The sequence below is a fragment of the Arvicanthis niloticus genome, chromosome 9 (assembly GCF_011762505.2).
Source record: "Arvicanthis niloticus isolate mArvNil1 chromosome 9, mArvNil1.pat.X, whole genome shotgun sequence".
In the NCBI taxonomy this organism is placed as follows: Eukaryota; Metazoa; Chordata; class Mammalia; order Rodentia; family Muridae; genus Arvicanthis; species Arvicanthis niloticus.
The window spans coordinates 74,768,442-74,791,652 of record NC_047666.1 but is presented as its reverse complement, the minus strand read 5'-3'; the positions used below and the strand labels follow the sequence as shown (position 1 = coordinate 74,791,652).

Below are 23,211 nucleotides of genomic sequence, written 5' to 3'. Positions count from 1 at the left end.
TCACCTGAGTTTTTGATCTTAGCCATTCTGACTGGTGTGAGGTGGTATCTCAGGGTTGTTTTGATTTGCATTTCCCTGATGATTAATGATGTTGAGCACTTCTTAAGGTGCTTCTCAGCCACTCAAGTTTCCTCAGTTGAGAATTCTTTGTTTAGCTCTGTACCCCACTTTTAATAGGGTTAGTTGGTTGTCTGAAGTATACAAAGACTAAACAAAGAAAGAGAACTACAGACCAATCTCTCTTATGAATATTGATGCAAAAATACTCAATAAAATTCTCACAAACCGAATCCAAGAACACATCAAAACAATCATCCATCATGATCAAGTAGGCTTTATCCCAGGAATGCCGGGATGGTTCAATATTCAGAAATCCATCAATGTAATAATACACTATATAAACAAACTCAAAAAAATATGATCATCTCACTAGATACTCAGAGGTTTCAAATCACAGGTTTCTGCTCAATAAAACTAAAAGTTCTATTACTTCAAGAGCAAACACCTCAAAATACCAAATTTTGTGGGTAAGTGAAGATTTGTATTGCACTGTTCAATAAGAATCAGACCTGAACCCACTAAAATTATGGTATTATAATGGTCTAATAATTCTAACACGTGTGTGTGTGTGTGTGTGTGTGTGTGTGTGTGTGTGTGTGTATCATTTCTGTGCAATTAGGTTTTTTTGTTTTTTTTTTTTTTTTTTTTTTTTTTTTTTTTTTTTTGGTTTTTCGAGACAGGGTTTCTCTCTGTGTAGCCCTGGCTGTCCCTGGAACTCACTCTGTAGACCAGGCTGGCCTCGAACTCAGAAATCCTCCTGCCTCTGCCTCCCAAGTGCTAGGATTAAAGGTGTGCGCCACCACAGCCTGGCCACAATTAGTTTATAATAACCAGAGTTGTATTTGACTTTCCAAGTCAGGTTCTGGGGAGACCCAACAAAGGCTCTGGTGAGCATTGACCAACCCAATGTGGAAATTTCCAGTCTGGCTCCAGAGCACTGCAGGAAGTCAATTTCCAAATGACACCAAGTATTTGACCTTTCTGTGATGCATTCTCTGTCATTTCCACACTGGACCACCTGATCTAAAGGTACTTAGAGGAACTATTATCCTTCAGTGATGGATGTTTTTAAAGTATATCACTGATCTTTGATAAATTAGATGGGGAAAAAGGATTGCCCTTCTAAAACAAATAAGCATTAAAAAATCTGTTTCTAAAGGCTTAATATTAAACAATAGCTATAATCCTATATTTGCCCTAATCAAGCTTGATTTTTTAAAAAATTATTTGTTGCTTGTTTGCTTATTTAACAGATATTTCTATGCAAACTTCAGTGTTGCTATACACTGGTAAATACTACTCCGAGTGCTGATTTCATGGGTATTCTCATGTTTATGCTCAGATGCTCAGCACAAGCTTCTGAAATACTCCCAGTCTTCAGATAAGAAGCTGAACAATATATCTAAGGTATCCCTGCAAAGTGGAGGCCCAGTATTCACACCTACATGTCTCTGTCAACAAGTATAGCACATTGCAGGCCTGAGATTTGCTATTTTGATCGTGTGTGTGCATGTGTGTCTCTGTGTGTGTATATGTATGTCTCTGTGTGTCTCTGTATGTCTATGTGTGTGTGTGTATGTGTGTCTGTATGTGTGTCTCTGTATGTCTGTGTGTCTGTGGGTGTCTGTCTGTCTGTATGTGTATGTCTGTGTGTGTGTGTGTCTGTATGTCTGTGTGTCTGTCTATATGTGTATCTCTCTCTCTCTCTCTCTCTCTCTCTCTCTCTGTGTGTGTGTGTGTGTGTGTGTGTGTGTGTGTGTGTGTGTGTGTCCTTATACACACAGATTTCAGGTGAACCATTGAAACCCTAGCCAAGAACTTTCAACCATACTTCAATTTCTATAGTAAAATATAAAATCGGGTGTTTCGTTTTTAAGTTACTATGCACTAGGGGCTGGAGAAATAACTCAGGGGTTAAGCGCACTGACTGCTCTTACAAAGGACTGAGATTTGGTTCCCAGCCCCTACATGTCACCTCATAACCATGTGTAACTCCAGTTCCCAGGGATCTGATGCCTCCTTCTGGACTCCGTGGGTACAGTATTAGGCACACAATGCACATACACACATGCATACAAAACACACAGAGATAAAATATAAAAATAAACCTTTTATAACACTAAACTTAAAAGTTAATATATACTCATTAAAGAAATTGGGGGTGTGCTGAGAAGAAAAGAAATTATAAGTTCATAGTTAACACTCTCTAATATTTTCTTAACCATTAATTATGACCTTTTACTCAGAACACACTCAGCTTTAAACATTAAAGAGATGAATTTCAAATGTTTTTTTGTCATACTCAGAGACTAGGACCCTCTTGGATAATAATTAAATGATACAATGTATGTAAAGTGAAGAGAAACACTTTGTACTCAGAAGACTGTGACAATAAACACCTTGTGTGAATGTACTTGTCTCTGTATCTAGATATCTACATTAAAAACAGACAAAGCCATTTTATAGCAAACAATCTACACCCTGCATCTACAATGAAAGTAACTAACTAGATTCCCACTCCTCTCGCTGTCTCTCTCTTTTTTTTTTTTTTTAGTGAGACAGAATTTCTCGTTATATAGTCCTGCTATTCTTGAGTTCCTTATGTAAACCAGACTCATCTTGAACTCTCAGCTATTCTCCTGCCTCTGCCTTTTGATCGCTAGGATTACAGGTATGAGTTACTTACTATACCCACGTCTAGATCTCCTTAGGAGCCACAGAGGTTGAGCTGAGCTTCAATAGCCACTAGGTCAGGGTGGCAACGAGAGCAGAGGAGCAAAGCCAGAGGAGCAGGCCTGGAGACTGGGAAAGCTTCAGCCAATGTAGCCATGGGAGAGCATCAGAGATCAAGGTATGGCCTGGAGATGCTGTAAACATGAAAACGTTTGAGATTTCTTCCTAAACAGACCCTTCTCTGAGAAAAGAGCTATGCACTGGAGAGAAATTAGGGAGACAGAATTAAAACTGAGCAGAGTAAGCCCAGCTGGGGAGAGGAAAGGGATGGATGAAGAAGGAAATGGAGGCAGACAGCAAAGTCCTGAACTCTTAGGAAAAAAAGATCTCCCCAAAGTGGCCAAAGCCAGCCTGGTCCAGGTTCTACAACCATAGACAACCAACTTCACAGAAAAGTGTCCAAAAAAAGAAGAATCAACATCAAATCTCAGACCTGGTTATTATAAGATAAAAGAGAAGAAAGAACAGAATAGCATCACTATAACAATAAAAGTGTATCAAAAAGAGACAGGTCAAACCCATAACCAATTCCAGAGTAGTCCAGAAGACATTATAAAGTAAATATCAAATCTAAATGTAAAGTATGCAAAATAAAAATGTGAAAGAGAAAGAGAACATCTCAGAAATCAGATGACAGCTAATGGGGAAGATGACTTTTAAAAGCCACAACAGAAATAAAGGAGAAACTGGCGGAAACACGAAAGTACAAGATACCTTAAGGGGAAGCAAGACTGAATTAAGAAGGGATGGAAAGAACGTGACACAGAGGAAATGAACAGAGCTGATCTGAAGTCCATGCCACCAGAATCCAGAGAAAGAAGGAAAGAAAACCAAGGACAGCTGACAACAGTAAATCGAAACACCCTCCTGAAAGTCAGAAGAAAAAACAATGCCATACATTGAAAAATAAAATTAACAGCGGTGATAATGATTAAAAATAGTAACACATGTTTCAGGACATTGACTCAGAGTGACCCATACAGAGGCAGAGTCTACTCAACAGTGACTGGATTTTAAAGAGTAAAAATGGTTTTTCAACTATCTGATAATGCTAAAACCAAGGCAAGCTACACATTTGCCAGGTTACCGTAAGAGTTTTCCAACGCCATGCTTTATGACTGATGCAAATAGGATAACCTAATTAACATTCTTAAAGAAAGAAATGTCTCCGGGAAATATAAAGAAAGCAATTTTATGTAGCCAAACTAACTTACAGAGGAGTATAAACAAATAGTTAACAACATGCAAAAGCTCAAAGAACAGTATTCCCAAGAGGCCCTCCTGGGGAATATCCTAGTAACATGCTTTAGAGAAGCAAAGTCACTAGAGAGATATTGACATGAAGACTGATACTGAGACTAAATATATAAAACCTGCAGTTATTACAGAACTAAGATCAAATGAGCATTAAAATGGAAAAACATAATATTAATGGCTATATGCTTAGGGGATGTATAGTACAGTAATAAAAATTAATGGGAGAATGGGGAGAGGGTATTCAAATTTTTTTTAATTATTTTCAGTAATTATATTGCCAGTGATGGTATGTGTGTTGCTTGAATATGTAATGCTCAAATTAAGTAAATAATTATGCAATGTTCTGAGTCTTTCATCTGCTATGTCCTAGAAAATTGTGATTCTTTTTAGTAGTTAAGAAAAGAAATACAGATTGAATATAAAACTTAAGTGAAAAACTTGGGATACAGCTCAATGATACAGCACTGCTGTACCTCACACAAGAATCTTGGTTCCGGCAAAACCGGTATGAATAATAAATAACAGTAATAAAATAAAGTAACAAGATAATATTTAAAAACCTTAAACTCCTGAATTTAAATTGAAGCTATCATTATGAATTTCTGATGATGTTTCAAACCAAGAGCGTCTCTGGCACGCTGGTGGCAGTTACGAAACATTTGGAACATTCTTCCCGTTCACACATCCAGGGATTACTTGAGGAGTAGCAATGTCCATGTCTGAGGAAAGAAATACACAAGATGAGACTGAAAGTCTTTGTCACGTCAGATAGGAAATGTGATGGCAATGTCAAAGGGTCAGCCTGCGTGGTAGTGCACACTCATGATCTTAGCACATGGGAGGTAAATGCTTTGTAAAGAACTGTAACAAAAATCTGGAGGATACCAAGTTGATAATCTGCCCTGGCTGTGTAGTGAGTCTGAAGCCAGTCTGGACCTCAGCCATGAGAGCATATATAAAAAATAATGAAAGAACAAGGGTTGAGATGAAAGTTCCCTTGGAGAACTTGAAGAGGGTCCCGCTACCCAGATTCAGAGCTGCACAAGCTTCAGCCACAGATATATTTGAATGGGTTCAGTGTGGGTCAAAATCTTTGTGGAAAAGAACAAACAGGAATGCATCTGGGTTTATATGGAATACAGAAAAAAAGTGCTAAAATTAACCATAGGCTATAGACTACTACTGATCCACACCTTCTATTCTTTAACAACTAATTGTAGGGGAAGGAAAACATTCAGAGGAACCTACTCGTTTAAGGCTTTGGATGTAGCTCTGTCAGTTTGTAGAATGCTTACCTGACATGCACTAGGCCCTGGGTTTGATCCCCAGACCCGAATAAACCAGATATAGTGGCACATGTCTATAATCACACCACTAGGGAAGTAAAGGTAGACAGATCAGTGGTCCAAGGTCACTCTTAGATACACAGAAAGTCTGAGGCCCGTCATGAGACTCTGTCTCAAAAAATTAGAAATATATGAGCCAGGCAGTCATGGCGCACGCCTTTAATCCCAGCACTTGGGAGACAGAGGCAGATGGATTTCTGAGTTCGAGGCCAGCCTGGTCTACAGAGTGAGTTCCAGGACAGCCAGGGCTACACAGAGAAACCCTGTCTCGAAAAAACAACAAAACAAAACAAAAAAAAAAAAAAAAAAAGGAAAAGAAAGAAATATATGAAAACTAGTTAAAAGTTTAAAATGTCAAAATGACAATGCCTATCTATACACATTTTTGTGTGTAAATCTATAAGGAGATATGAAGAGTTGTAAAGATTGGTTGCAGCAAATGAAAGGTGGTTATTTTATTATGAGGAGAGTGATTACCCCAGGGAAAGAAAGAGTTCTGAGGATGGGGTGAGGGATAGGGAGAAGATTCTTGAACAACTGTATCCAGTCCTAATTTCAAACATGGGTAGCCATTTGATGGACTAGCCTGGGTTGGACTTAAGGTTAGAAACCATTTTCTTACAAGGTCAAAATAAGTTCTTCTCTGTTTACTGTGGATCATGAGTTTGACTATGATTCAACCTATTTCTGGAATTTGACAGACCCTATGGAGTTTGACTCACAGTTTGGCCATATCCTGTACTCTACCCTAATGAGGTAAGATGTTCTGCCAAAGATTCCTGAGATGTTCTGCCAAGATGTTCCATAAAATAAGCTTATTTGCTATCAGCTCCTGTATCACCAATTGCCAAATCCTCATGCTACCAAATCCTGCTAGAAATCCCCACTTTGTACTTTTATTTTCTGTATAAGAAGGCCTGGAAAATCAGCCTGCACTGCTCTTTCATTTCTGGTTTGGAGAGTCAGTCCTGTGCACAGTAAATAAAGCTTGCTTGCTTGACCTTAATTTGGGTGATAGTCTCCATTCTCCCTCAGCGATATCAACATCCTTGGAGAACCCATCGAGATTAGACCCAACAGACCTCAGTGACCCTTCCATCAGCTTTCTGGAGCCAAGGTCTTTCTTCTCCTTGGAGTGCTCACTTTGAAGAAGTTCCATGGCCCAGGGACATATTCTTGGTTCTGTGGACTACCAAGGTGAGCAGGCAAAGCAAAAAGAAATCAGCAAGCACCTGTCTGAGGAGACCTCCATTACTAAGTCATAGGGATCCAATCTGGTGGTGTACCTAACTGAAGTACACAAACTCCTGTCCAGAGTGTTAGCAAGACATCACTCTATCTATGATTTGGTTTTGGTGGTAGTGGTGGTGGTGGTGTTTTTTTTTTTTTTTTGGATTGCTTATTTGTTTTGTTTTTTGATCATTTATTTTTGGTTTGTTTTTGATGTCTGGTTCTTGGTCCCCTGCGTCTAGTTTTTTGTTTTATTTGTCTCTTCTATTTACTTGCTATAAGTCTTCCCTGGTCTAAGCTTGGGACATCTGAACAAATAGACAGAATGAATAACAGGACTAGTAAGCCTGACACTCCTTTAAGCTGTGTGTTAAGGAACTTTGACAAATTTTTCTCCCCTATAATTAATCAGGATTGTGATTATCCAAATACCAAGGACTGCCTTCAGTCCTTCTATGAGCTTCAGTCGTCTATGTTTGGGATTGAGTGGTCTCCAAGGGGCTATTTTTAACCCCAAAGTATTCCCTTGGTATTCATGGACCTCTGGGCCAGAATACGTATATTCTCCTATGGTCTCCAATCTGCGTCAGTGGATAAAGGTTTGTATGGTTCAGAATGGGCAAGTTGACCACTCCCTGACTGTGACAAAGAGAATTCCCAGAACCCCTAGTCCTCAAAAAAAATTTGTCCTAAAGGACTCTCAGGAAGATCCTCTCCTTGCCCCATACCCTCCTCTTTATCCTCTGCTGCCCCCACCTCTCCAGAGTCCATTGACTTCTCTTCTCCTTCCTTCCTCAGTCTTTTCTAAAATCTTCCCACTCAACTGCTCCTTCTTCCCTGGCTTCCCCAGTGGAGTCAGCTCCTGCCTTTTCCCCCTCCGTGTACTGCAATGGCCATCCCTACGGGTGGTCAGACTCACTCTCTTCCTCTGGTTGACCTGTAGCTTCTGTTTCTATTTCTATCCCCAAGGCAGAATCGATTCCAGCCCGTGTCCTTCCTCTCCACCAAGCCCCTGAAGGATGCTGCCTGTTTGTTCCATTTACTACAACAGACCTTTACAACTGGAGCCACCAGAATCCCCCTCTCTGCACAGATCCTGGTTCTCAGGTTTCTCTGATTGATTCTGTTTGCTTTAACTATCTCCCAGTCTGGGATGACTGCCAACAAATTCTCTGCACTCTTCACTATAGAAAAAAGAAAGCAAATCCTCACAGAAGCAGATAGGCAGTGCCCACGCTAAGCACACTTCATAATGATCAGAAGAAAAGGTAACAACTGACAGGGATTTATCCAGAAGACCAGAATGGTACTACTGGAACGAAGGAGATAGGAAGTGAGAAACACCAGGCTCTGCTGGAGAGCGTTAGGCAGGCAGCTCATGAACCTACTAATTTGTCTAAAACAGGGGATGTGAAACAAGTCTCAGATGAATCACCTTCAACATTTCTTGAATGTCTACAGGAGGCATAGTGACTGTACATTCCTATACATCTGGAGGACCCAGCAAACCTCCAAGTGATTAACCTGGCCTTTGTCACCCAGCTGGCCCCAGATGTGCATAAGGAAAAAATGAATGACTTTGGAGGAAATAATAGGCCACAGTTACTAGAAATAGCCCCCAAAGTGTTTCGCAACAGAGGGGCTGGAGAGATGGCTCAGCGATTAAGAGCACTGGCTGCTCTTCCAGAAGTCCTAAGTTCAAATCCCAGCAACCACATGGAGGCTCACAACCCCCTATAATGGGATGCAATGTGCCCTTCTGGTGAGTCTGAAGAGAGCAACAGTGAACTCACATTAAGTAAATAATGACAGCAAGGATTTGCTAATAAAGAAAATAAATTCAGATACATGTTCTTGGCACTTTCAGCTCTGGACAATCCGAGAGAGAGAGAGAGAGAGAGAGAGAGAGAGAGAGAGAGAGAGAGAGAGAGAGAGAGAGAGAGAGAGAGGAAGAAGGAAGAAGAGGAGGAGGAGAAGGAAGAGGAGGAGGAGAAGGAAGAGGAGGAGGAGGAAGAGGAGGAGGAGGAGGAGGAGGAGGAGGAGGAGGAGGAGGAGGAGGAAGAGGAGGAGGAGGAGGAGGAGGAGGAGGAGGAGGAGGAGGAGGAGGAGGAGGAGGAGGAGGAGAAAAAGAAGGAGGAGAGGGAATGGAAGTGGGGGAGGGGGGAGGGGGAGAAGGAGGGGAAGAGGAAGACAAAGAGGAGGAAAGAAAGAAAGCCCCATATAAAAGAACCAATGTGCTTACAGCAAGAAAATGGGACACTAGACAAATGATCCGTGGGGCTATGCTAATCTTGAGTTAAACACTACACTATTAATTATCTTAGAGGCCAGAGAAGGGTCAGGATCCATGTAAGTGTCCCTTTGAGGCAGGTATACTCACTCAATGCCAGTTAGCCTGGAACACTCCTTTGTTACCAGTTCAAAAACCAGGAACCCAGACTATAGACCAGGACAGTATTTAAGGGAGGTGAACAAGTGTATAGAAATTACTCATATAATTTTTCCCATTCCCTGTACTCTGATCTACTAGTATGTTGCTACCCAAGCATGGAGTTTATATATGTTGCTACCCAAGCATGGAGTTTATATTGCGATGGACTTAAAAGATACATTTTTCTCTGTTCCTCTGTCAAAACTAAGTCATTCCATCTTTGCACCTGAGTGCTCTGATTCTGAATTTATAATACTGACCTGGACCTGATTACCTCAGGGTTCAAGAATTCCCACATCATCTTTGATGGATCCCTAAACCACATGCAGTACAGTCCCTGCTCAGTGTCTGTAATTGACTGCTGGATGTCAAATGCCCTTTCAACTCAATATCAAGCTCTTCTTCTAGACAAAAACAGACTGACTTCTAGTAAGTCTTTGGCCATTAACCCTGCCACCATGCTGCTGGATGACAGCCCTTAGGAACCAGGCCACAACTGTCTTGAAATGTTAAATGTCATCCAAGGTACTCAACCAGACCTAATAGATGTCCCTCTTTTTTTTTTCTTTTCTTTTTTTATTGGATATTTTATTTACATTCCAGATGTTATCCCTTTACCCCATTTCACACCTGCCCAGGACCCCCCATCCTACTCCCCCTCCCCCTGCTTCTATGAGGATGTGCCCCCACTTACCCCCCACTCCCACCTGCCCACCCTCGAATTCCCCCACACTGGGCATCCAGCCTTTATGGGACCAAGGATCTCCTCTTCCACCTATGCCCAACAAGGCCATTATCTCCTACACATACAGCTGGAGCCATGGGTATCTCACTATGTGCTCCCAGGCTGGTGGTTTAGACCCTGAGAGTTCTGTTTGGTTGGTATTATTGCTCTCCTCATGGGGTCACAAACCCTTTCAGCTCCTTCAGTCTTTTCTCTAACTCCTCCATTGAAAACCTCATGATCAGTTCAATGGTTAGCTGTGAGCATCCGCCTCTGAATATGTCAGACCCTGGCAGACCTCTAAGGAGACAGCTATATCAGGCTCCTATCAGCATGCACTTCCTGACATACACATTAGTGTCTACCATTGGTGACTACACATGGGATGTATACTCAGGTGGAAGAGTCTCCAGACAGCACATCCTTCAGTTTCTGTCCCACACTTTGTCTCCATATTTGCTCCCTTGAGGATTTTGTTACTCCTTCTAAGTAGGACCGAGGCATCCACACTTGGTCTTTCTTCTTCATGAGCTTCATGTGGTCTGTGAGTTGAATCTTGGCTATTTCAAGCTTTGGGGCTAATATCTGTTTATCAGTGAGCAGATACCATGTGTGTTCTTTTGTGATTGGGTTACCTCACTCAGGATGATATTTTATAGTTTCATCCATTTACCTAAGAACTTCTTGAATTCATTATTTTTAATAGCTGAGTAATACTTCATTGTGTAAATGTACCACATTTTTTGTATCCATTCCTCTGTTGAAGGACATCTGGGTTCTTTCCAGCTTCTGGCTATTATAAATAATGAACATAGTAGAGCATATGTCCTTGTTGTATGTTGGAGCATCTTCTGAGTATATGCTCAGGAGTGGTAAAACTGGGTCCTCAGGTAATACTATATTCAATTTTCTGAGGAACTGCCAGACTGATTTCCAGAGTGGTTGCACTATCTTGCAATCCCACCAACAATGGAGGAGTGTTCCTCTTTCTCCACATCCTCACCAACATCTGCTACCACCTGAGTTTTTGATCTTGTCCATTCTGAGGTGGGATCTCAGGGTTGTTTTGATTTGCATTTTCCTGAAGACTAAGGATGCTGAACATTTCTTTAGGTGCTTCTCGGCCATTTGAGTTTCCTCAGTTGAGAATTCTATGTGTAGCTCTGTACCCCATTTTTAATAGGGATATTTGGTTGTCTGGAGTCTAATATCTTGAGTTCTTTGTATGTATTGGATATTAGTTCTCTATCAAATGTGGGATTGGTAAAAAATCTTTTCCCAATCTATTAATTGCCATTTTGTCCTATTAGTGTCTTTTGCCTTACAGAAACTTTGCATTTTATGTCCTTAGCCCTATGATTCTTTAAAAAAAAGACAGCAAACAGATTTTTTTAACAGCAAATGAATTTAGAGATCTGCCTGCCTTTGTAAGCACAAACAATAAGCTAGCTGGATGGGATCCAGCTCTGAGAACACAATGTCTAACATGCCTTGACCTAAACTCGCTCTGTCTCAGGTTGACCTTGAACTCAGAAATCTTCCTGACTTCATAAGCACAGACAATAAGCTAGCTAGGTGGGATCATTATGTCTAGACCTAAATTCACTCTGACCCAAGCTGACCTGGACTTATAAATCTGACTGCTTTTGTATATTTCTGACAACCTGGCTCATTAGTGCAACTGCCTTTGTTCTTTTAGGTATGTAAAGCCCCTCATACAATTAATATTACATCCTTATATTTTGCATATGTAAATTGAAAAATTATATATTATTTAACATTTATAATATATAATATATAATAGTTTATCATATATAATATTTATATATACTATTAAAATATTGTGTATAATATGTAATATATGATATATGTTATATGTGATATATGATATATGTGTAATATATAGTGTGTAATGTGTAATATGTAATATAATATATAATGAATATATAATGTATAATGTAAAATATATAATATATAATATGTAATATGTAATAATATATAATATGTAATATATAGTTACATATAATGTATAATGAATACATAATATAATGTAATATACAATATGTAATATGTAATATACATATTCTTGAACTCATGTTTTTAGAATTTTTTCCACAACCTTAAGGGCTGTCCTGAAGGTCTCTCTCAGCATTTACCATTTTGTTAAGGACATTAGACACACCTTCACCTCCTGGACTCATGCTGTTTCTAACATGATGGAGTCATTAACCTTGGCATGGAGAACATTTCCTGAAGGAGGAACTTGAAGCAAGATATATATATATATATATATATATATATATATATATATATATATATATCTCAAAGAAAATTTACTCCTATCAACCATCAACAATTGTGGAGGCCCACACCCTGCTGGCTCTGCTCAGGAGCAGGAACTGTGTCACACTGCTGTCCCTTCTGTAATGGCCATACAAAACTTAGCTTGAACCTAGGTGAACCTAGATAGAAAAGGCATTACACTGTGATTCTCAGGACACTCACTACTGCTAAATTTGCTGGTATTCCTGTATGAATTCATCACTTACATCTTAAAAAGGCATCTGAAAATTCTATGGAAGGAAAAGCAGGTTTCCAGAAACAATGACTGAACATGGCCCTCTTAAGATTAAGATTTCTAAACTTTCATGCTTTGTTCTGTTCCTGCCTTCTCTTATTGCTATGTGTGCATAATGATAGTCTTAACCTCTTGGTAACATTCATACCCTTAAGCTCTAGCTATGATAGTCTACACAGCCCTCACACCCAGGACTGGTTCTTAGGTTAACAACTACAGGAAACTTTTTAGCTTCAGTCAGGACCCAAGGCCTACGCAAGCTGAGCATCAATCTTTGTAATTTATTCAACGTAGGTCAAAATATCAATGTTTTGCCTAGTTATAGACTTCACATGGATCAAGCTGTTTGGCATAATATTCTCTTTAAAAAGAAAGTACAAATACTTGGGGTATAGTGATTAAAATTAAGAAAAAACCCTAGAAGATACCCAATTTATGGCTGCCTGGCTCAAGGAGCTCATTCCTATGCTAAAGATAGTGAAGATGAATATTGTTGTGCTTCTTAGAACAGCGTAAGTATTGCCCCTGAGAAAAATCCAAATTTGATCTTATTACTATAACCCCAAATGCTACCGAGATCAACCCCAATTATGAGCAAGGATCATGCCATCTTGTAACCTCTATACCCAAAATGCAAAACACATATGATTTCCCCAGGAGTACTGAACACACAAAGGGACTTAGGTTATATTTCTCAGGACATGATTCCTGTACCCTTATTACAAATCAGAGAAAGAACCCTTCCTCCAAAAAAAAGACTAAACCACCCCACCCAGATTTTTTAGCTGGGTGTGGTGGTACAGACTTTTAATCCTAGCACTTGAGAGGCAGAGGCAAGTAGACCTCTGTAAGTTCGAGGATAGCTTGGTCTACAGAGTGAGTTCTAGGTCACTCAGGTGTACATAGTGAGATCTTGTCTCAAAACAAAACAAAACAAAACAAACCTTTTTTTTTTTTTTCAGAGAAAGCAAGTTCAAGCAGGAAAACAAAGCCTAAAGTGACTAATGTCTTCTCCCTGTACCTCAAGTGCCACCATCATGCCTGCATCCTTCCACACTGCACAAATATCCTAAAGACTTGCCAGCTATCGTAGTGCCCTTTTCAACTACTGCTAAAGCATCTTTACCCACTCCTATCTGCTCATTCACAAACCAAAGGCCTCCATTCCTACCCACACCCGCTCGCCAACAGAAGCGCCACTCTTAACTATGTTCTCAGCCACGTTTGTTTCCCTTAACCATTCTCCACCTAAGCTTACACAAGACTGCTGGCTTCGTCTGTACCCAGGCCCCTCCTATGTGGGGATGGCTTACAGCCTGTCTTTTACAGCACTGCCCTAAGTCAGTGCTGGCACTTGTTCCTGGCCCCAAGCCGAAGTAACCCTAGGTGATAATATGGGAACAGGTACAGGTATTATGTGTTCTATCAGATTTCCTGGCATCTCTTTACTTAGACAGCTGTATGACCATTATATGAAACCTAACCGTCACCATCATTGAAAACAGCTATGTCTTCCCGCCTCTTCAGCCTGTGGGTCTACAGCAATGATATTTTATGTTACCTATTGGTCTCCCACATTGTACACACAATGCATCCTTATTTTTGCATTCTTGCTTATATCATCCCTCAAATTTACATTTACGATGGGGGTGCAGGCCACTTATATCTACATCAGAGCAAACCCACAGCAAGCAGGCAATTCGCATTTTATTCCAGGTTTAGTAGGTGCAGGGATAGCTGGTTCTGCTATACTGGGAATACTAGCACTTAGTCCTATAAGATCAAAGTTTTAAAACCCTAAATGCTCAAATTAAAGAGGATTCAGGCTTTTTGGAAAAGTTTGTCTCTGGATTAGAACGACAAGTAGACTCTTTGGCAGCAGTAGTATTACAAAGCAGGGGAGATCTCAGCTTACTCTTTATCAAACAAGGGGGGTCGTATGTGGCCCTGAGAGAAACTTGCTTCTTCTAAGCTAACCAATAAAGCATAATTAAAGAAACCCTAGCTATGGTAAGAACAGTCTTAAAACCAAATACTTAGACTACCAAGGATGAAATAATTGGTACCAGGCCCTATTCAACTGTCCTCCTGGCAACTACTCTCATTTCAGCTGCTAGAGGCCCCTAATACTCCTACGAACGCTACTCACAGTCGGGCCATGTATCTTTCAATGCACTTCAAATTTTGACTCTCGACAGATAGAAAGTGCTAAACTACCTACCCTGCAGCTAGCATTATCACCTCATACCACAGACAGAAATGACTGTTCCTGATCAAGGACTTGAAAGGGACCTGTAAGGCAAGGGAGAATGATCAACTAGCCTGATACCATATTAAGGATAGAAACCATTTTGCTATGAGGTCAGAATGAGTTCATCTCTGTTTACTGTAAATCTCAAGGTTGACCATGATTTAACCTATCTCTGAAATTTGATATTCCCCCACCCTATGGACTTTGTCTGACACTTTGACCATGCCCTGAACCCTACCTTGAGAAAATGTTCTGCTAAGGAACCCTGAGATGTTCATCTAACAATTGTATCTGCTGTCAGCGTCTGTATTACGACTTGCCTATTCCTAACGTGATCAAATCCATCTGAACATCCCCACTTTGTACCTTTTCTCTGTATAAGGAGTCCTGGAAAGTCAACCTTCACTGCTCTTGTTTCCAGCCTTGGAGTGTCCATCCTGTACTCTGTAAATAAATCTTGTTTAATTGACCTTAATTTGGGTGGTGGTCTTCATTCCCACTTGGTGGAATCAAAGGATTGTTATCAATGCCAGAGCATCCATCAGTTGACACTGGCTGTGTCATTTAGTTTTACAATTAAAAAAAAATACCAACCAAATATATAACCCATGTTATATATTTTGTAATATACCAAATACTTAGCTACCAAGAAGGAAATAATTGCTACCAATAAGGATTCAAACGATCCTCCTAGCTAACTGCTCTTACTTGGTAATGGTAGTCTAAGTATTGGTGAGCACTGATTACACTTAAGAGGAGACCGTGAAAAGAGAAACATGTTCTAATGTCCCAACATCATAATAAATAGCTATGCAGAAAGAAACTGAAATTCTAGCTATTTTATTCTGATTGACTTACATGCTGCCATTCCCCATGCTACTACTAATTACTTATTTTCTTATTGGTATTTTATTTGTTTCCATTTCTAATGTTATCCTCTTTCCCAGTTTCCCCTCCACAAACCCTCCTATCCTATCCTCCCTCCCACTGCACCTAGGAGGGTATTCCCCCACCCACCACCCACTGCCCTAGCATTCCCCTACATTGGGGCATCAAGCCTTCGAAGGACCAAGGGTGTCCCCTCCCATTGATCCCAGATAAGACCATCCTCTGCTACATATATGCAGCGGGAGCATGGGTCCCTCCATGTGTGCTCTAGTTGGTGGTTTAGTCTCTGGGAGCTCTGGGGTAGGGGAGGTCTGGTTTGTTGATATTGATGTTCTTCCTATGGGGTTGCAAACCCCTTAAGCTCGTTCAGTCATTCCCCTAACTCTTCCACTGGGGTCTCCATGCTCAATCTGATAATTGGCAGCAAGCATCTGCATCTGTATTGGCCAGGCTCTGACTTAACAGAGGATTATCCTGCATGTGCCTCCCTGTCTCCAGCCTTAACTGCAATCCCTGGGGCAGGGGAGGACTCAATAAGCATGTTAAGCAAGTGTCTTACGGTGACAACATAAGCTCAAGGACATGAGGAATATGATTTATGTGTGATATTAAAATTTTTATTTTGGTTAACTTAATTAAGGCTGCAGGTTTGCATTTCTAACAAGTGAATTCAGAAGTCGGTTCAGACTTTCTGATTTTCATTTAACTGGCTTTAAATATTTTTTCAGTCAGTTTTCATTCTAGGATTATGGGAAAGGAGGACTGCCTCTCATAAACTGTTTTCACCTTTCAACACAGAAATTCCAGGTTTTTTGCCATCCTTTCTTGAGTGCTTTCTACAAATCGGAACAGCTCTGGGCATCTTTAGTCGTTATGCTACTGCTGTTTTAGGAAGCAGATTCTATAAAGAAAAATGATATGTAGCCAAGGATGACCTTAAACTGATCCTTCCATCTCTACTTCCCATGAGCTAGGATTACAGGTGTGGACCACTGGGCCCCGCACCCATGCTTTTCATTTCCGAATTTCAAAAGGAATTTGGTCAATAAAATTTGAGCTCTTCAGAAAAAGACTTTGGTTAAGGTTGTTTGTTCAGTTCGCCTGAAGCTTTTAGTTGTTGCCGATACAGGGAGATTTGGGGAATTTCTGTAGTTTCAAAAACGGCATAAATGAACACATGAAATGCAGTTTTGACATGTTATTTGATGTTCCACTCTGATTTGGTCCTTGCACCTAAGAACATGTGTTCTCTTCGACGAACAGCAGAATTTTTATCAGATTTCTTTAAAAAGTTAAGTTGAATTTAAAAAGAAATCCAGACTGATATCTAAAGTTGGGGTGACCGGGAAGCACACGTTAAGGCTCCCTCAGGAGCTGCTGGGGTCACACAAGGGAAGGTGAAAGATCTGAAAAAGACAGGAAGAACAGGGAAACCCATTCTTCAGGGATGATGGACACTTGGGTGATCTTATCTCCTCTTCCAGCTGTGTTTTAGCTAGAGAGAAGGGATCAGCAAAGCCCTCCCGAAGGGTCCCACAACAATCTTCTATCCTTTGTTATAGTCTATCCCTGATGGAACCAACAGGCCTGCTTGTGAAACTCCCCTCATGTCTGGCTTACAGCGACAGCCACATTTGTTTCCTCTATACCAAGGCTCCAGAGCAAGGCCTGACCCCTTGGGTGAGATGATGGTGATCTATGGCTTAGAATCATTGGCTATGCACAGATAAGAAGTGATACATGTGGGGGTTGCCCTTCATCTCATTAAATAATAGCAAATTAGTCCAAATCAGGGAATTTTCTATTGCAGAGAAGACAAGTTCTAAAGGATTTACTAATTGCTAATTAATCCCTAGAGCAAGTCAGGGATGCTGTTTCGTGCTGCTCTGGAGAAATGGCCTCCCTTGGGACTCTCCAGCCTTTCCCTCAGAGCCTCAGAAGTTCTGAAGCCATGTGGAGGAGTGCAAGGCAGGTGTAGTCGCACTACAGGTATCCCCTTGGCTGAACTGAAAAAGCTTCCTCACTCTTCTCTTTGAGGAACTAACAAGGTTACTCTTGATGCCTCAAGGTGATCAAATACAAGTAGGGACAGAACACAATGCCAGAGGAGCAGTTATTGCAGAATTAGATAAAACCAAAAATATATCTGGGCTCTGAGTGAACCAATGCACAGACATGTACAGCTTTAGTGTGTTTTCTTTTTCATTCTACAGGATGAGAAAGGGTTATTGATGAAGTAAAATTTCAGAATCATGACCAGGGGGATAAATGCCTTTTTTTCTTTTATTTCTATTTATAGACATAGAACAGTCATTTGAAACTGTGGAAATAGTAAAAATGTACTCTGTCAAGAGAAGAGGGGACTCCCTCATCAGTGCAACTTGGGGAGAAGAGACAAGGACAAAGTCTCCATGATATCAAGATCATCGCAGTATCAACATGTAAGGAGAAGAGGATGTGGCATGGATTTATGTCAGGGAAGATTACTAGACACCGAGACAATCAACACACTGGAGAGATGAGGAAGCACTAGGAAGAAGGTCAGAGAGTGAGTGGCCAGGAAGCCTGGAACATGGATAGAGAGGAGTGGAAACAGCTACCTGAGAACAAGGCTGGGCAGAAGAACGCAGGGCAAGCATTGAGGGCCAGGCTGGGCAGAGAAACGTAGGGCAAGCATTGAGGGTCTTTTACCATGAGGATTTGGAGTTTGACATCCTAAGCATGGTTTGAGCCAGCCACCGAGCCACAGCCATGTACCGAGTGAGCTGTAACTAGCTACGGTAAAAGTAACAAATCCTAATTGACTGCAGCCATGTCCTTACAGAGACCATGTGAACCCACCTTTGCCCCGAAAGCAGCCAGCCTATAACCTAGAACTTCAAAGCCCAGCACAAACAGGAAAATCACCTGGTTGCTCTCAGACTCTGTGTTCTGGGTCTTTCAAGCAGAGATATTTGTAACTGTGTCAGGGGCCTTTTGGGACAACTAAATGAGTTACTGAAGTAAGTGAAAAAGTATACGTTAGTCATGCATGAATACCCAGAAAATGCTGTTTGCTTTTCTTTTGTGCATACCTTTTATGTATGTGTCCATTTCATAATCTTATCGGGTGGAATTCTTATCCCTTCCATTGAGTCAAATGCCACTCAGCTTGTTCGTTTTCTTCATTAGTGTATCTATTCACTGGTGGCTATTAAGTGATTGCCGTGTCCCGCGAAATGTGAAGGGGTTGAGGATTAATCCCACGGTGTCTACCTTATTGGAAAAGAGCCATAAATAAGTACACAAAGGCAATATAAAAATAATGTGAAATCTTCCTTGACGGCTCCAGTTGTAAGTGATTAATCTTTTTTCTGAATCTTTATGTCACTTTCATTGCTTATGACAAAATTACCTTGAAATGTAGTTAGCTCTTCAAGTGGCCATGATTCATATCCTACACCAGATGTGAGTTCTACAAGGCTGGATCGCATCTCTCATCATTTTCCTCTTCTCCTCAGGGTCCTGATCAAGAGAATTCAATAAATAGATGCTAAGGACAGAGACGAGATGGTAAGTAGGACTTCCATCAGTCACATATCCATGCAATTAAATTCCTATCATTAATACCCTAGTGATGCTCTGCCCTTATCCCCCTTGGAGTACCATGGAATTCATATCAATGAATTCAAGGTACTCACTGTAAGTTTGTATCCATGAGACTAATAATCCCATACCTAACTTCAACAACTTCCAGATCTACAAACTCATTTGCGCCTCTCTTATTTTTCTAGATAAGAACTGGTGAGTGTAAGATATTGGTTGGGTGCCTGACTCACCCTGTCTCTTGTGTTCCCACAATGCATAGCATATGCCCAATTTTCTCTTTTCTTTCCCATCCTATAGAACTGATTTTCTCTCAGACTCTGATGGACGTTTTGCCCTTCACTCACCTTTCTCAGTACTGTGCCCAGAACCCAGATGTTAAAACCTTTCCAAAGAAACATGATCAATAACGTCAAATGTCTCTTGATTGTTCATCTGCCTTCTCTCTGCCCTCTCTGCATTCCAAGCTTAGCTTTCATAATGTGGCCTTCCTAATGGCTTTCCACTAAATTAAAGCCTCTCTCTCTCTCTCTCTCTCTCTCTCTCTCCATATATATATGCATATATGTATATATACACATATACATATGTGTGTATATCTATATATATATCTGTATATATATATATATCTGTATATGTATATATCTATATCTATATCTATATCTATATCTATACTGGAAAATATTTCACAGGCCTGTGATTCCTTTAACATAATTTTAACAGTGATGTTTTTCATCATATAACCAAATCATTAATTACTTAATGCCTTAAATTTGACCACTAATGATCAAAGTGTCTGTACGTAAGTTTTTCTTCATTTCTTTAGCTACTAGAGGCAATCTCTTGAGCAGAGGTCATATGTAGGGGGTGAGGGCAGCCAATACATGTCAGTTCTGCTGCCTTGCGTGGGACTGATTCAAACCCACGCGTGACTCCTTACCATTACTCTTGGGCCTGCTGAAGTCTGCCTACCATGTCCATCTCACTGGTGAGTCTGTGTGAATTGTCCTCCAACTCCTCTAAAGTATTTGGCACCACGGACCATCCCTCCTGTTCTGTGAAATGTTCTTCTGTGTCTCTATCCAGTCACCGTGCCCTGGTTATACCTCATCTTTGAAGGCTCTGATAATATGTATACATATGTATATATGTGTGTGTATGTGTGTGTATATGGTATGTGTGTCAGAGTCCATGTGTGTGTGTGTGTGAGTATGGTATGCACATATATATATGTACATATATGTGTGTGTGTGTGTATGACTGTGTCTATGATGTGTATATGTCAATGTGAACAGCCTACTTGCTTCCTGCCTCTCATTTTCTTATTCCTTCATTATTACCTTTCCTAAGGCACTCAAGTCTCTTATGCTGACCAGGCTCACTTATGCCACAGCAGAAAATGACCTGATAAGATCTTTCACTGGGACGTGTGTGGCAGTTCTTCCTGGAGTATTGAGTATTTGCACTTGGAGAAATAAATGATGTGCCTTATAGTGTACTTTTCAACACAAGTGAAAGAGAATTCCGATGTGACCAGAGGGTGTTTGCAACCATCTCATATGGATTGTGTGTTACAGGGACAGAATTTCCATACAATGTAGTAACAACAAAACTCGAACCGGTGACAATGCTCAGTAGGTAAAGATGATGGCTGCCAAACCTAATGACCCTTGTGAGGTCTCCAGAACATACATGCTGGAAGGAAAGAATCGGTTCCCCATGCTGTTTTCTGACTTCGCATGTCCATGTGCACACACACATACACACACACACACACAGTATAATAAAAAATTAACTTATTTTCATTTGGAAAACATACTAGAGTATATTTTAGTGCCCATTGTTTATTGTGTGGAAACCATATACATGTCCCTAATGGCTAATGATAAGGCTACATTCCCATGGTCTCAAGTGGGCCTCGTGGAACAAGGTTTCACCATGTCCATAAACTGTATATCTTATTCTCAGAAACTATTGTGTCCATTACTCAACAGTTTAAAGGAAGAGAAAAACTACCCTCCCACATGCTAATTCTGTGCAAAGTCCCTGCACTGAGCCATTAAAATCCCTCTTCAAAGCTTGGCAGGAGCTTTAGTGCATTTAAAAAACAGAGTGAGGGACAGTTTGTATTTTGAGTATTATGTAATACTTGGCCAGCTTAAGTCATGTTTTTCTTCTCTCCTAGCTCACAGTGGCCCCCAGCTCTCTGCAGAGAATAATGTGTTCACAGTTATGCTGGAAGGCACAGCAGTCTCCCATTTTTGCAGCCCACAGGACTCCTCGTTACACACAGTAAGATAATGTTCTGCCCCGACACACTGGGATTGCCCCAAACATCACTGTATTCATGGAACACATTGTTCCTCTAGGGAGAAAGGAAGAAATTTCAGGGTAACATCAAGGCTGTAAGGGACTGGCTTTTGAAGTCTGACATTATTTCATAAACCGCATCTCGATTCAGAGACATTTTACGCTGTAGACACTATAAATTTTATTTCAATCTTTTCTTCTGCTCGAATCTGCTGAAATATATTTTCTTTGATTCCCATGAAGACATTAGCATGAAAAATTGAAGCGTTCCCCTCCTGCCAAACAATAGTGTGTCATTTCTCTGCCACCCACACCTGCTTCTGTTGCTTTGTAAAGGCTGGCAAATTGCACCATTGAAAGCTCTTACTATTATCCCAGGCCACAAGGTGTGGTTAGCAGAAGGAAAATATAAGATCCCCTTGTTCTCTTCCCTGGTATATCTCCTCAAAAGTCCCTCACCCAAACACAGTGTGACTTTTTTTTTTTTTTTTTTTTTTTTTTTTTTTTTTTTTTTTTTTTTGGTTTTTGAGACAGGTCTGTATAGCCCTGGCTGTCCTGGAACTCACTCTGTAGACCAGGCTGGCCTCGAACTCAGAAATCCTCCTGCCTCTGCCTCCCAAGTGCTGGGATTAAAGGCATGCGCCACCATGGCCTGGCTACAGTGTCACTTAATATTGTGTGTCATACTCATCATAGGTATGCAAGTTTATATTATTTGCCATTATTCTCAATATTTGCCTCACAGGATCATTTGCCAGGAGCTTTTGAACCAGTTACTATAGCCCTTTAGCAGGGGTGAGACTTCTTACCTACCTCCCCTCTCCATGCTGGGATGCTGTCTGGCTTCAATGTCATCAAAACACACGGTGACTTGATGTGTTCAACTGCTGTGTTGTGTCCAGAAAGTACTGTTTTGCTGCAGCATCTGCCTCTGGCCCTTGTGATCCTTCCCCTTGCTCCTCTGCAATGATTCCTTAGCCTTGAAGAGCATGGCTTTGATACAGAAGTCCCATTCAGGGCTAAGCACACTATCATCTCTTTTTCTCTGTACCTTGACCAGTTGGGGGCTTCTGTGTTAATGGACTACAAAAAGAAGCTTCTCTGATGATGTTTAAGGGATGTACTAATCTAAGGGCTGTTGAAGACCAGTTCCAACAGTGTGTTCAGTTACCCAAGCATGGGATGTGGAGTCAGTGACAATCTCAGGCAGGTACATGCTTACACATGCTTGGTAGATGAAGCAAGCTTCAACAAGCTCCAACAACTCTATACATACACATACATACATACATACATACATACATACATACATACGTATACACACACATATATTCACACTCTTGGCGGATAAAGAAAGCTTCAACAAGCTCCAACAACTTCATATATACACATACATACATACATACATGCATGCACACACGCATGCGTAGACACACAAACACACTCTCACTCACATTGGGTGGATGGAGCGATGTTCCAACCACTTTACAGACATACACAAACATGTGTTTTGTGGATGGATGGAGCAAAACTCCAATGATCAAGCTCCAATCATTTTACATACTAAAACACACTTACACACATTTGGTGGATGGAGCACGCTTGAAAGAGCAAGTTTCAACAACTTAATTTTTTTTATTCCACAGCTTATATATCCAGCAAAATTTTTCAAGCAGCACACAAAAAAACATAATGTGATTACATTCTATTTTTCATTAAGTGATTGATTACAATGACTATGCGTAGAAAAACATGTTCCCCAATACCCTCACGTGAATAAACATTACATAGTACAGGTGAAGAAAAAACAAATTATTC

At 40.6% G+C, this 23,211-nt stretch overlaps 1 long non-coding RNA gene across 2 annotated transcripts in view; it reads right to left on the bottom strand.

Annotated features, from left to right (window-relative positions):
- Window positions 1-767: 767 nt before the first annotated feature.
- LOC143443577 (uncharacterized) overlaps window positions 768-23,211 on the bottom strand; it is a 45,645-nt gene continuing 23,201 nt past the window's right edge. For both annotated transcript variants that reach the window (XR_013112694.1, XR_013112693.1), the window contains 3 exons: window positions 18,893-19,002; window positions 18,573-18,753; window positions 768-4,769 (listed from right to left, as the gene is read on the bottom strand). This is a non-coding gene — a long non-coding RNA (uncharacterized LOC143443577). The remainder of the gene's footprint in view (window positions 4,770-18,572; window positions 18,754-18,892; window positions 19,003-23,211) is intronic.